We start from the raw sequence: 11,727 nt of genomic DNA, 5'->3' as shown, positions 1-11,727 counted from the left end.
TTGATTTCCATAATAAACGAGAACTGGCCGATAAGTCGTCATTAGCCATATTGCAAAATACAACGTTAAGCTGATATAAAAATTATTCTACACCAGACCACACCTACGATACAAGGCTAGATTTTTTGTGACCGTCGATATATCAGCTCATGGAATTTATTTCGTCACTCCCACGCGATTATGCGTTTTGCATGCTGTGATTTTCCGAAATCCTATGTTACCACAAAATACATTCTGAATACCAAATCGTTGTATCAGTTCTCATGGGGATGAAATATGTAAATAGTTTTAAAATACATAACGTCAACGTAAGGCATTGAACAATGTATATAATAAAAGTTTTCTCATATAAATCAATTTTTGCATATGTATAACTTTAATACAGTATAAAAAATTCTATACTTCTTCTTTCAAAAATATTTAAAAAAATATTATTATAAAGCGTAGAATTGAATTTTATAGGCTAAATACTGTTTGTCTCATTGTTTTACAAAATAAGGAAACCATAGTTTATAAAATTAAATGGCTTAAATAATAGATACATGATCAAATCAGAGAGATTAAAGAGAGATTAGAAACTAACAAAAAGAAATTATATTGACTTTTTATATAAAAAATAAAACAATGCTTGCTAAATATTAGTTTATTTATTAGTAATTCTAAATATTAATATAGTTGTTAAAGAAATTGTTACGGATTATTGAAACGGCTAACAAAAGCAAGATATATATACTTCCCACTTCCATGTACATCATACGTAGGACAAGGATATGGTTTTAACGACATCGATCATAATGCCGTCATTGTGTCGTTGTGCGCGTGCCAGTAATTTATTGTGACAGGTATGATCATATTTTTTATTTTCTAACCAGACTTCCTCATGTATAATTAAATAATTAAAAAAAATGATATACAATCCGCTCGTATTTTACGATTGCAAAAAACGAATTATTTTCAGTAGCCGAGATAAAACTCACCAGAAAGATAATAAATATATTATTGCAAAACTGTCCAAGGTTGTCTTCCAAACCCACATAAACCGGTTTGGATAGAAAGTTTTTGTTAAAATCTTTCTCAAAAATATCAGTCAATTTTATGACAAACTATAGTCAATGTAATGCGTGCAGAAAAATCTATATAATATATGTATACATGAAAAATGTGTAATAAAATATTCACTTAAAACATTATAAAATTGTAACAGTTCTTCTATAATTAATTACAAGTTGTTGAAATTATTTAATACATTATCTATTATAACACAAAGATCAGAGAGTCATATATGTATACATACCGTAAGAAATTTTGCGTTCACTATATGATGACCTTTTTATCCCTCGTCACAAGGGAGTAGATGGTCTTTACGCTAAAGTCCATCCAACTAAGCCAGACTATGAGGGTGATCTTCGTGAAGACTTAGCATCCTTCTTCGGTCGCTCATACTATATTTCGTCCATTCCTTCCAACCCCTTTTCACGAAATCGGAGAGCTTTCTGGTCACGCCGGTAACCCATTTCCCAAGCTTTTACGCTGGCCGCGACCTGGTTATTTAAAAGCTGCGATGCATTTTCATCGCGTCTTCAATTTCACAAAGAGACACCAGTCATTGGCGTAATTGTGCGTGTATATAAAATTATAAAAGAAAATCTTGTATAATAATATTAAGTCATATAAGCATGAAAGAGTTTAAAGATAAAATTTCACATAAAACATAGTAGTTGACAAAATAATTACTGATATGAAATCTGAAAAGTATAATATAAACACTGTATTTTACAATAATTATATAATTTGAAAAGATTTAAAAGTTTAAATTGCATTATATAAATTGAAAAGATTTAAAAGCTCAAAATACATTAATAAATATTATTAATAATATAAATAATATTGGCAATGAAAAAGCTAGAAATAGGAAAAATATATATAGTTTTTCTTCTCTTTCCTCTTAAAATAATGTATACTAGTGCATTCGCAAAATTTAAATAATATTAATTGCATTGGAAATAATTAACTCATACAGTTCTTGATTCCCATTAAGTTACTCGAATTTAAACATTCGCGTACAACGGATTAAAAAAGCCTTTTGTGAAAGGCTTTTTAAAAAGATTCAGAATGATCCTAGAGTAGCATGTGGCAAATAGCAAGAGACATAAAAGAAGGAAATAAGCAAGTTCGAACACAAGCAAGTTTTCAATTTTTTTTTCTAATTGATAACATTAACAATTCTAATTAGATTGCGACAATATCACGTGTTGGAGGCCTGCCGCCAATGCGACCAATGATAAAGTTGTAGGAGGATAAAAATCGTCGGCGTGACGATCGCGAGAAGGAAACAAAGCACTTTTTGTAATGATTGCTCAAAAGGAGAAACAAAAAGAAATAATATTTATTAATACAAAAATAATCGCTTCCAATTTATGACTTTGCATCGTCTTCGTGATCGCGAAATTGCGTGATCATCGAGAAACGAGGTAATCCGTCGGCGCATCCCTCTATCATGCGTTTCCCTAGAGAACGTCGCGAACGAAGAACCCGCAACGGGATTCTACCAAAGAAGTAATGAAAGTAAGCGGATTTTCTTATGGATTCGCGTTCTATTCGAATTCCTGTGCAATTAAGTCCCTTCCTTCTCCAGTCCTCGCTCTCTTTTTTCACGTGAACGCTATCGTCGAATATGGCAAAAAAAAAATTAATTTTTATAGCATCACGCTATGCTTACAATATGTAATTAAATTCAGATTTGAAAGCAAATATGTGCTTTAAGTTATTTTTTTTATTAAATCGTAATTTTTTATTTACATAATGTGAAATATTGGATTAATTGTACATTAAATGTACACATTATACATATGTATATTATGTTGAATATAATTCATATAACATGTCTATTTATTACACAAAAAAAATATAAAGAAACAAAATTTTATAACATAATTCCGTAAATGTATTTTTTTTAATTAAAGAGAGAGAAAGAGAGAGAGAGAGAGAGAGAGAGAGAGAGAGAGAGAGAGAGAGAGAGAGAGAGAGAGAGAAAGACGAGAGAAAGAATTCTGAAGAATTCAAAATAAATCAATATTATCTCATTAATAGAATAATAAATTTCTTCTAAAAGATTTAAAATAGAAAAAAATTTTTTAAATTAAAATTTCATATGCGTAATTATAATTTTGTATTATATATAATACATTATATAATATATTATTTATTATAGTATATATTTATATAATATATAATTATAATTAAGTATCTTGCTAAAGAATCTATTTTTCACGTTGGAATTATGAGAACGTTAAAACGAATTTTAATGCTTGCAACGTCATCTGTTAACTATTCCGTCAACTACTCTAGTATTTTGTAAAGAAATACAAATTAGTAGTTTAACAATCGAATATGTGTGTGTAAAAAATAATATTAAAGATTAAAGAATAAAAGATTAATATATATAATAAAAAGTTATTACAGAGAGAGAGAGAGAGAGAGAGAGAGAGAGAGAGAGAGAGAGAGAGAGAGAGAGAGAGAGATAATATTAAGAAAAAATGATTAACATAATTTATATTTATTTATGTATATTATATGAGATATAAAACTATTACAAGAGATATATTCATTTGGTTATTCACATGATACATATTATGCAATTGCATGCAAACTTTGAAAATAATAATAATAAATGTATCGATGGAAAATTATTTTTATTATATTTAATTGAAGCTGTGATTTATTTTTTTTAAGTAGAAGAATTTATATATTTACTTTATTTGAAGAGATAATATAAATCTGCAAACATGGATAAAAGTTTCATTTATTGAATAAATAACAAGTGATTGTTGCGACTGATATAACCGATTGTCAATGACATTCTTGCGATAGTATTGCAGTTAGTTCAAAGACAGATATACGAAATAAAAATATAATATATTATAATTAAATTATATTTAAAAAAAATTTAGAATATTGTGCGTGTTAAAAATAATACAAAGAATAATTCAACAATTATATATATGTATGTATAGATATGATTCATACAAGAATGTCATGTCATCGACGATCGGTTATATCAATCACTTGCTATCCTTTCAACGAGAGTTTATTCACGTTTCCAATTAATATCATCAGTCTGTCTAACGGATAGCAAGTGATTGATGTAACCGATCATCGATGATATAACATTATTGCAAGAATCAATTTAAACACAAATATATAAAATAAAAATTTAATACATTATAATTAGATTATAATTAAAATAATTATAAAACATTGTGCATGCCAAAAATAATGTAAAGAATAATTCAACTATATATATATGTACACACAAACACACACACACACATACATACATAGGATGTTTCAGATTTACCGAATTGATTTACAGTAGATTCCTGATGTCACTCTAAGACGAAAATCCCAAAATGTTGAGGATAGTTTCGGATATATAAAGAGTCAAAGTTATACAATACATACATATATATAAAATTATAATTATTAATTATATTAAAATTATTAATATATGTATATACATATATATATATATATATATATATATATATATATATAAAATTAATACATGTATATTACATATGTATATTAATATATTCTGTGCATAAACACAACTTGTTATACGTATATAACAGAAGTATCATATGTATAACAGAATATAAGATGTACAGAGTGTTTCTTAAGTACAAAAAATTAAAGAAATTTAAAAAAATGTCCTATAAACGTATATTCCTAAAGTGATTTGTTTTCAAAATACAAAGTGATAAATTGAAGAACAAAAAATGAAAATTTCAATGTTTTATTAATACTAGAAAATGATTTTTAATATTATATGTACACACATAAAACTTGAATATCTCTAAGCGTCTTCTAAATTTTTCGAAATTTTCATTTTTTTTCTAAACTTTTATATTCTATTTTAAAAATAAAGACTTTAGGACATAGGATATTTTCTTCATAAAATAAGCCAAGGAATATCTCTTTAAATTTTTTGTACTTACAATTAGGAAATATCTTGTATCATAATTACAATATATATTAACAGTGAAATTTTAGACATAACCAATTTTAACATATAAATTTACACGTATGCTTTATATTTAAATATTTGCACATCATGATTGTTGATTAATCAATAAATAAATAATAATTTTATTAGTATTAATAATACATAGTTATTATTATTAGTAGAATTATTGATAATAATAAAATAAAAATTTCTTAAATAATAATTTTATTTTGTTCTGCAATAACGTTAATGTTTCTCAAATAATCAATACAATAATAACGCATAAATATTTAGAGATAAGCACGCGCACTAAACATGTTCTGATATACATGCAAATTCATATTTTAAAACATTCCTGTTTCTACATGATGTAAAAAGATATGATAATAGCATGCGCAAAATGGTGACAGTAATTGATTACTTTTTGTCCATATGTGCGCAGTTTTAGGGAGCTTCTGCTATTGAATAACTATAGTGTTTTCTACATTTGTGCTTAATTTCTGATTGGCGATTACTGTACAAGTAATGTGAGCAGTTTATCTTTTTAGATGGTGTGTTTACACGTTAACTAAATAAAGAATTTTATTTGCTTTTTATAATTCTTTCAATATAATTAATGGTTCCAATATATAATTTCCTTTTTATAACGAGGAAACATGAGATAATTCTTTAACAGCATGAGATATTCTCAGAATAATCTTGAATATATTTAAATATATCCTTGAATATACGTATAAAAAAATATATTTCTAAATATTACATTCAGTAAAAAAGTTTATATCTGCGTTATTCTTTATAAAACTATCATATTATGAATATTTAAAAACATTTTGGACTTCTATATTTCCTTAATGTATGAACTTTATTACATTAATACACTGGACTAAATATTCTTATGTAATATTATGTAATTTATATTAAGAAATGTGAAAGATGAGACAAAATTATTAAAATGTTAAGTTAATTTTTGATATTTATATTTAATATATATTTATATATAATATATTTAAATGTAAATAAGAAATTTTTTAAGTAACGGGAAACAAAATTTAATTTGTGAACCTTTTAGTCTTTATTGTTTTTTTAAATAAAAAATAAATAATTTATAATATTTATAATAGTACAAAAAATTAGAAATTTAGATTCTATATAATTTAAATATATCCTTATATGATATGCATAATGTATTCAATACATTACAATATATTTAAATAATTTATACCCACATGTAGGTATAAACTATTTAAATATATTGTAATGTATTGAATGGGGGGAGGTCCCGTTTGCCTACACTACCGATTGCCAACGGTTTCGTTTGTTCACAACGTTTTGCCAACAACCTTGTTTGTTGACAATCTCGATTGCCTACAGAGTGATTGTAATATTACGCACATGAAATAATTAATAAAATACGGACGTACAATTGCGCATATAATATTATTATAAATACATTGAACACATAATTTTTTATTGCATATATAAAATAAGAAAATTATATTAACATTTTGTGCACATGACTTTGTTATACACAGATAGATAAGTCTGTTAAATTACGTTTTGGAAATTGTGCGCTATATTATGTTGACAAAACTCCGGCAGCAGCCAAGCATGGTTTGGTGTCTTAATTAGTGTCGGCAGAAATGCAACAGAAAGCAAGCAATCTTTGCATCATAATGTGCTATAAGAATTATGCAAAAATGCTGCAAAAATTAAGCAGAATTTTTTGGCATAAAAACACAAGCGTTTAAACATTGCCTGTTGGTACAATATGTCAACAAAAATTAAATAAAAACTGAGCATTACATAATATTATACCACCAGAATATCGTCAGAAATCAAGTTTACTTGGGAGCACGGCTTGAAAACAGAAATGTGACAAGAATTTAATATGCGTTGTCTCAAAAGATAACAAAGCAAAAATACATCAGCATGATCTATTATCATGAAATGGTGACAGAAATATAATATAAGATGTTATACACAGTAATATTGGATATAGGTTTCTCGTTTATCGCTAAGCAGTGCACCGCTATGCGATTTATTTCTTATTCAATTTTCTGCTATGATTAAGATATATAAAGCATGCAAAGCACAGCTACTATAAGAATAAAAGTGTAGTGTCTATTTTATTTTAATCAGTTTACCTTCCGATGTCATTCCAACAGGGGATTCAGAATATTAAACTGATTTTTAAAAAACCGAGCAAATAAATGAAAAATTATCCGTTTACTGCCTATTCAACAATACAAAAAAAATAAGATAAATAGAAGTTATAATATAAATTAATTATTATTATCTATTATTATTTAATAATGTTAATTATGCTTATTTGTACTATAACGTTGAGAATAACTATGATATAACACATGTTATACTTATAAATGAAATTATTATGTTATATAAGTACATAATAAATTACAAGTAATGGAAGATTTATTGGCAATTTTTATGCAATAATATATACCTATAATATTCAATTTTACTATATCTATATAACTTATTATTTATATATTTATATATTATTTATATATTGTTGTATTTTTACAGTCATGATGTGACGGCAGACCGTGCTTAATTTTTGCTGCGTTTCTGCTGTTAATACTTGATGTTGCATTCTTGCCACGTTCTTACTATCATGGCATGACAGTACATCATATTTGATTTCTGCTTCATTTTTATTATTATACATACATATTTCGGCATGGCTGTTAAAAATAAAGCTTAATGAAGACGCAATGCACTGAAATCTGCTGCAAAGCCATGATTGAATTTGCTAGCATTTTACTATCTGGGATACATACACATTGCAAATATTATTGCGTACATATACATTGCACAGATGATATTATTACGTACACATGTATTGCACATATGACGTGGTATAGATCACTTCACCGCTTTACTGTTTTCAAATTGTCACGTTTTTTTATCTAAGGCCCACTTATTTTCTTAAATTTAAGCTAATTTTAAAAATTTTAGTCTGCGTTAATGTTGGTTGTAAATCGGACTCATATATGTAACATAAATTAAACCAAAATTAAAAAACATTTCTTTTGCTGTAAAAGATATATTTAAATTTTAATAGGTCTCCCATTAAAATACTAATTAATGATTCCCCTAATAAATACACGCAGTAATTTTTAATTATATTATAAAATATATGTGCGCAACATTTACTTAAAATATGTTTAAAGATTCCATTATGAAATTCCGTAAGCAATCAGTTTGCACTTTTAATTGAAAATTTTAATTATGTGTACAATACGTACGTGTGTAATATGATTATGTTAATATAACTTTTTTATTCCTTGTGTGCGATATGTGCAATGTGTGCGCGCGAAAGTCATGTGTGCAAAATATTAATATAATTTTAAATATTAATATAATTTTCTTATTTTATGTGTATACAATATGTATGTATGCAATAAAATCATGTATGTGATATGCTTGTGCAATAAATATGTGTGTGTAATAAGATAAAATGTAAGTTCAATTTTTTAATTATTACATATATACAATAACTTTGTAGACAATCGCTTTGTATAGACAATCGGAAATGTCGGCAAACGAAGCTACTAGTAAAACGTTGTCGGTAAACGAAATTATTGGCAATCGGAAATGTAGCCAAATGGAGTTCTCCATGTGTGTAATGTCTGTAATATCAGTGTAATCTATATAATCAGGAAAAGTAATAAAAAGAAATGAAGAATAATTTAAAAAAAATTGTTGCACTTTTATATTATATGTTTATATTGTAAATATACATGCAAATAAATATTATAAATAATGTCTATATTATGTTTTCCTTCTCTTGTATAATATCTGTCCGTATATACAAAAAAAGTAAAATATAAGGAAAATAATTAAAAAATAATTAAAAGATTAATTTTTATTTTTTATGGCAAAAAATTATATTCTCAAAGTTGTATGGATTGACTGTTGTCCTCACATTCCAAGCGACGATTTTAAGGTGCTCTAATGGCTTTTTCCTCTACCCTGCGTTGCTGCTGCAGGTTAAAGAGCACTGTCATTTTTCGAACTCAATCGACTCTGATAAAGCTCAAAACTGCATTCACAATCAGCTGTCCTTTATACTTTTTGCAATGTTTTCAGGTAAGAAAAAAATAACTAACTGTGTAGCGAACGTTCATAAAGAATTCCTCCAAGTCCCTGGCTCGACATTTACCTTCTATCTCATGAAAAAACCGTGAGCGAAGCAGTCCTTTTTTAATTGAACGATGTTAATTATTTCTCTCGTCCTTTACTCACTCTTAGTTTCAACGACATTGAGGATCTTCTTTAACTGTAATGATTTAGCTATATGAATTAAAATGTCAAGTAAAAAAAAACTCTTATTTTTTTCAAAATAATTATAATGAATTAATGAGATTTTTACAATTTTTACGATTAACATGACATTGAAAAACGATATAATTCCGATAATTTTTATTATAATTATTTTATAATTAAAAAGATTATTTGAATGATATTGTCATATTTTGTCTCGTTTTTATTGCAAAATATCTAGAGTAAATTTATATTACATATTAATTAGAAATAATCCGATTTATGTCGTGTTTCGTGTCATTTTAATCGTAAAAATCTCACTAATCCATTAAAATTATTTCCAAACCAATAAAATACGAAATAAAAGTTTCAATTTTTATTTTATAAGATGTTGATATTATAGATAAGATAAAATCTCCAGTCTTCCGTATCGTATTTTATCTTACCATAGAAAATACAATTTTTATATTTGCCGTTTTATTGACCCGAAAATAATTGTAATGGATTAATGAGATTTTTAATATTAAAATAACACCAAACACGACATAAATCGAATAATATTTAATTTACATAAATAATCATTAATTATTTACATTTTTAGAGAGGGCAGAACTACACACATGGTCAGATTCATTTTTCAGTGCTACGGTAAAACTGATTAGTTCATATCCGTGCTAAAGCCATAATTGTAGATTTCAAAGATACACGGAAATATTATAGATTTATTAATATATTTCATTGCATATTATTTTAGCTCACATCTTTTTATCATTTTAATACATGTCATGGATAACAATATAACTATATGTACTGGTAGAGAAATTATTAAAATTATTTTATGTATGTATATATAAAAATATACATGTTTGTAATATATATAATCTAAATTTATATATTTATTATATATATACTTATATATATATATATATATATATATATATATATATAAAATAGAACTCTTCTAAGATATAATTAATTGTACGTATATTACACAAAAAAAATATTTTAATAATAATTAAAAAAAAAAAAAAAATATATATATATATATATACATATATGTGAGTGTGTGTATATGTGTATATTGTACAAAAAAAATTATTTTAATAATAATTAAAAAAATATATATATACATACATGTGAGTGAGTGAGTGTATATATGTATATATGTTAATTAAAATTTTTAAAAATTATTGAAATTATTGTGCATACGCGCGCACATAAAAAATATTATTTAATACAATCTCTAAGATACAAAATATACGTACAATTAATTATAGCTTAGATTTCAATTTTTTAGAAATAATCGTAAACACCATTAACATAACTTTTATTACTTTATGTTTGTACATTATAAATTAATAAATGTAACAAGAAAACAGAATCGATCGTACATTATATAAAATTGCTTTACAATTAGTTAAAATACATTTTACGAATTATATTTCGTAATTGCTTTAAAGCCCGTTAAATGTATGTAATAATAATATCATTTTAGTTAGGGAATTTTATATGCATTTTAGAATCACTTGATGCATATATTTTAACGCGTCACATAGTACAATGCATATTTGTTACTTTTAGTGCGAGAAGTAAGAGAACATACTTGGCGTCCTTGACGTCATCACGCGTTGAGTAGTAAAAGAGGGGGAGCGCCGCATACGGCGTGACTTGTGACAGCTGTGAGTCATTCATTCCGAGTCGGGCGGGCATAGTGTCAGCATTGCACGTGCTTTTGCTCCGGCGTCGGCGCCGGCGCTGCACGTGCACCTCGCATTCGGTCACCTTGAGGTCGAGCGCGCCGTAAACGTTTCTCGCGACTATAATACGTATAATAATACTAGGCGAAAAATCTTAATGTAATAAGATACGTCTAAAACGATTCTGAAATATAATAAAATAATAACATTCGCACTTGGTGACATAGCGCGCCATTGTTCACATTCGTCTCGGCTTTGTCTCGTAGTCGCGATCGCGGTCATTTTTTCGTTCATACAATTCTGATTTCGATCACGAAATTGTTATCGGGGATCGTATTTGACGCCAACTAAATAGGATTCTCTTAGCGTTGCTTTCCAGTGAAAAATGATTGATCGAAGAAGATGTCGAATCGGTGTCGTTTATCGACATTTATTTGGCGTTTTTTCAATCGTCATTTCTTACTAGGCAGCAACGTTTACACGCCTCAGTATCGCGGCTGAGGTGAATGCCGGCCGCGTAGGTAGACGTAGGTTCGTGTGTAGAGAGATACATAAACACGTAGTTAATATTGAGCTAACGCTCGATAATCGGTTGTTGAGAACACAGTCTACTTTGACAATAGATTTCGGTCCTAATCAATTAGAGGTTGTTGGAATAAATCGTTGATGGGTCCCTTTCCTTGCACTATCTACCAGCAATACGTATCTCATTAAAGACGTCGACTGAAGGATTTAGGT

The sequence above is a fragment of the Anoplolepis gracilipes genome, chromosome 2 (assembly GCF_047496725.1).
Source record: "Anoplolepis gracilipes chromosome 2, ASM4749672v1, whole genome shotgun sequence".
NCBI lineage: Eukaryota > Metazoa > Arthropoda > Insecta > Hymenoptera > Formicidae > Anoplolepis > Anoplolepis gracilipes.
The sequence above is the reverse complement of the archived record's forward strand: the minus strand, read 5'-3'. Positions refer to the sequence as shown.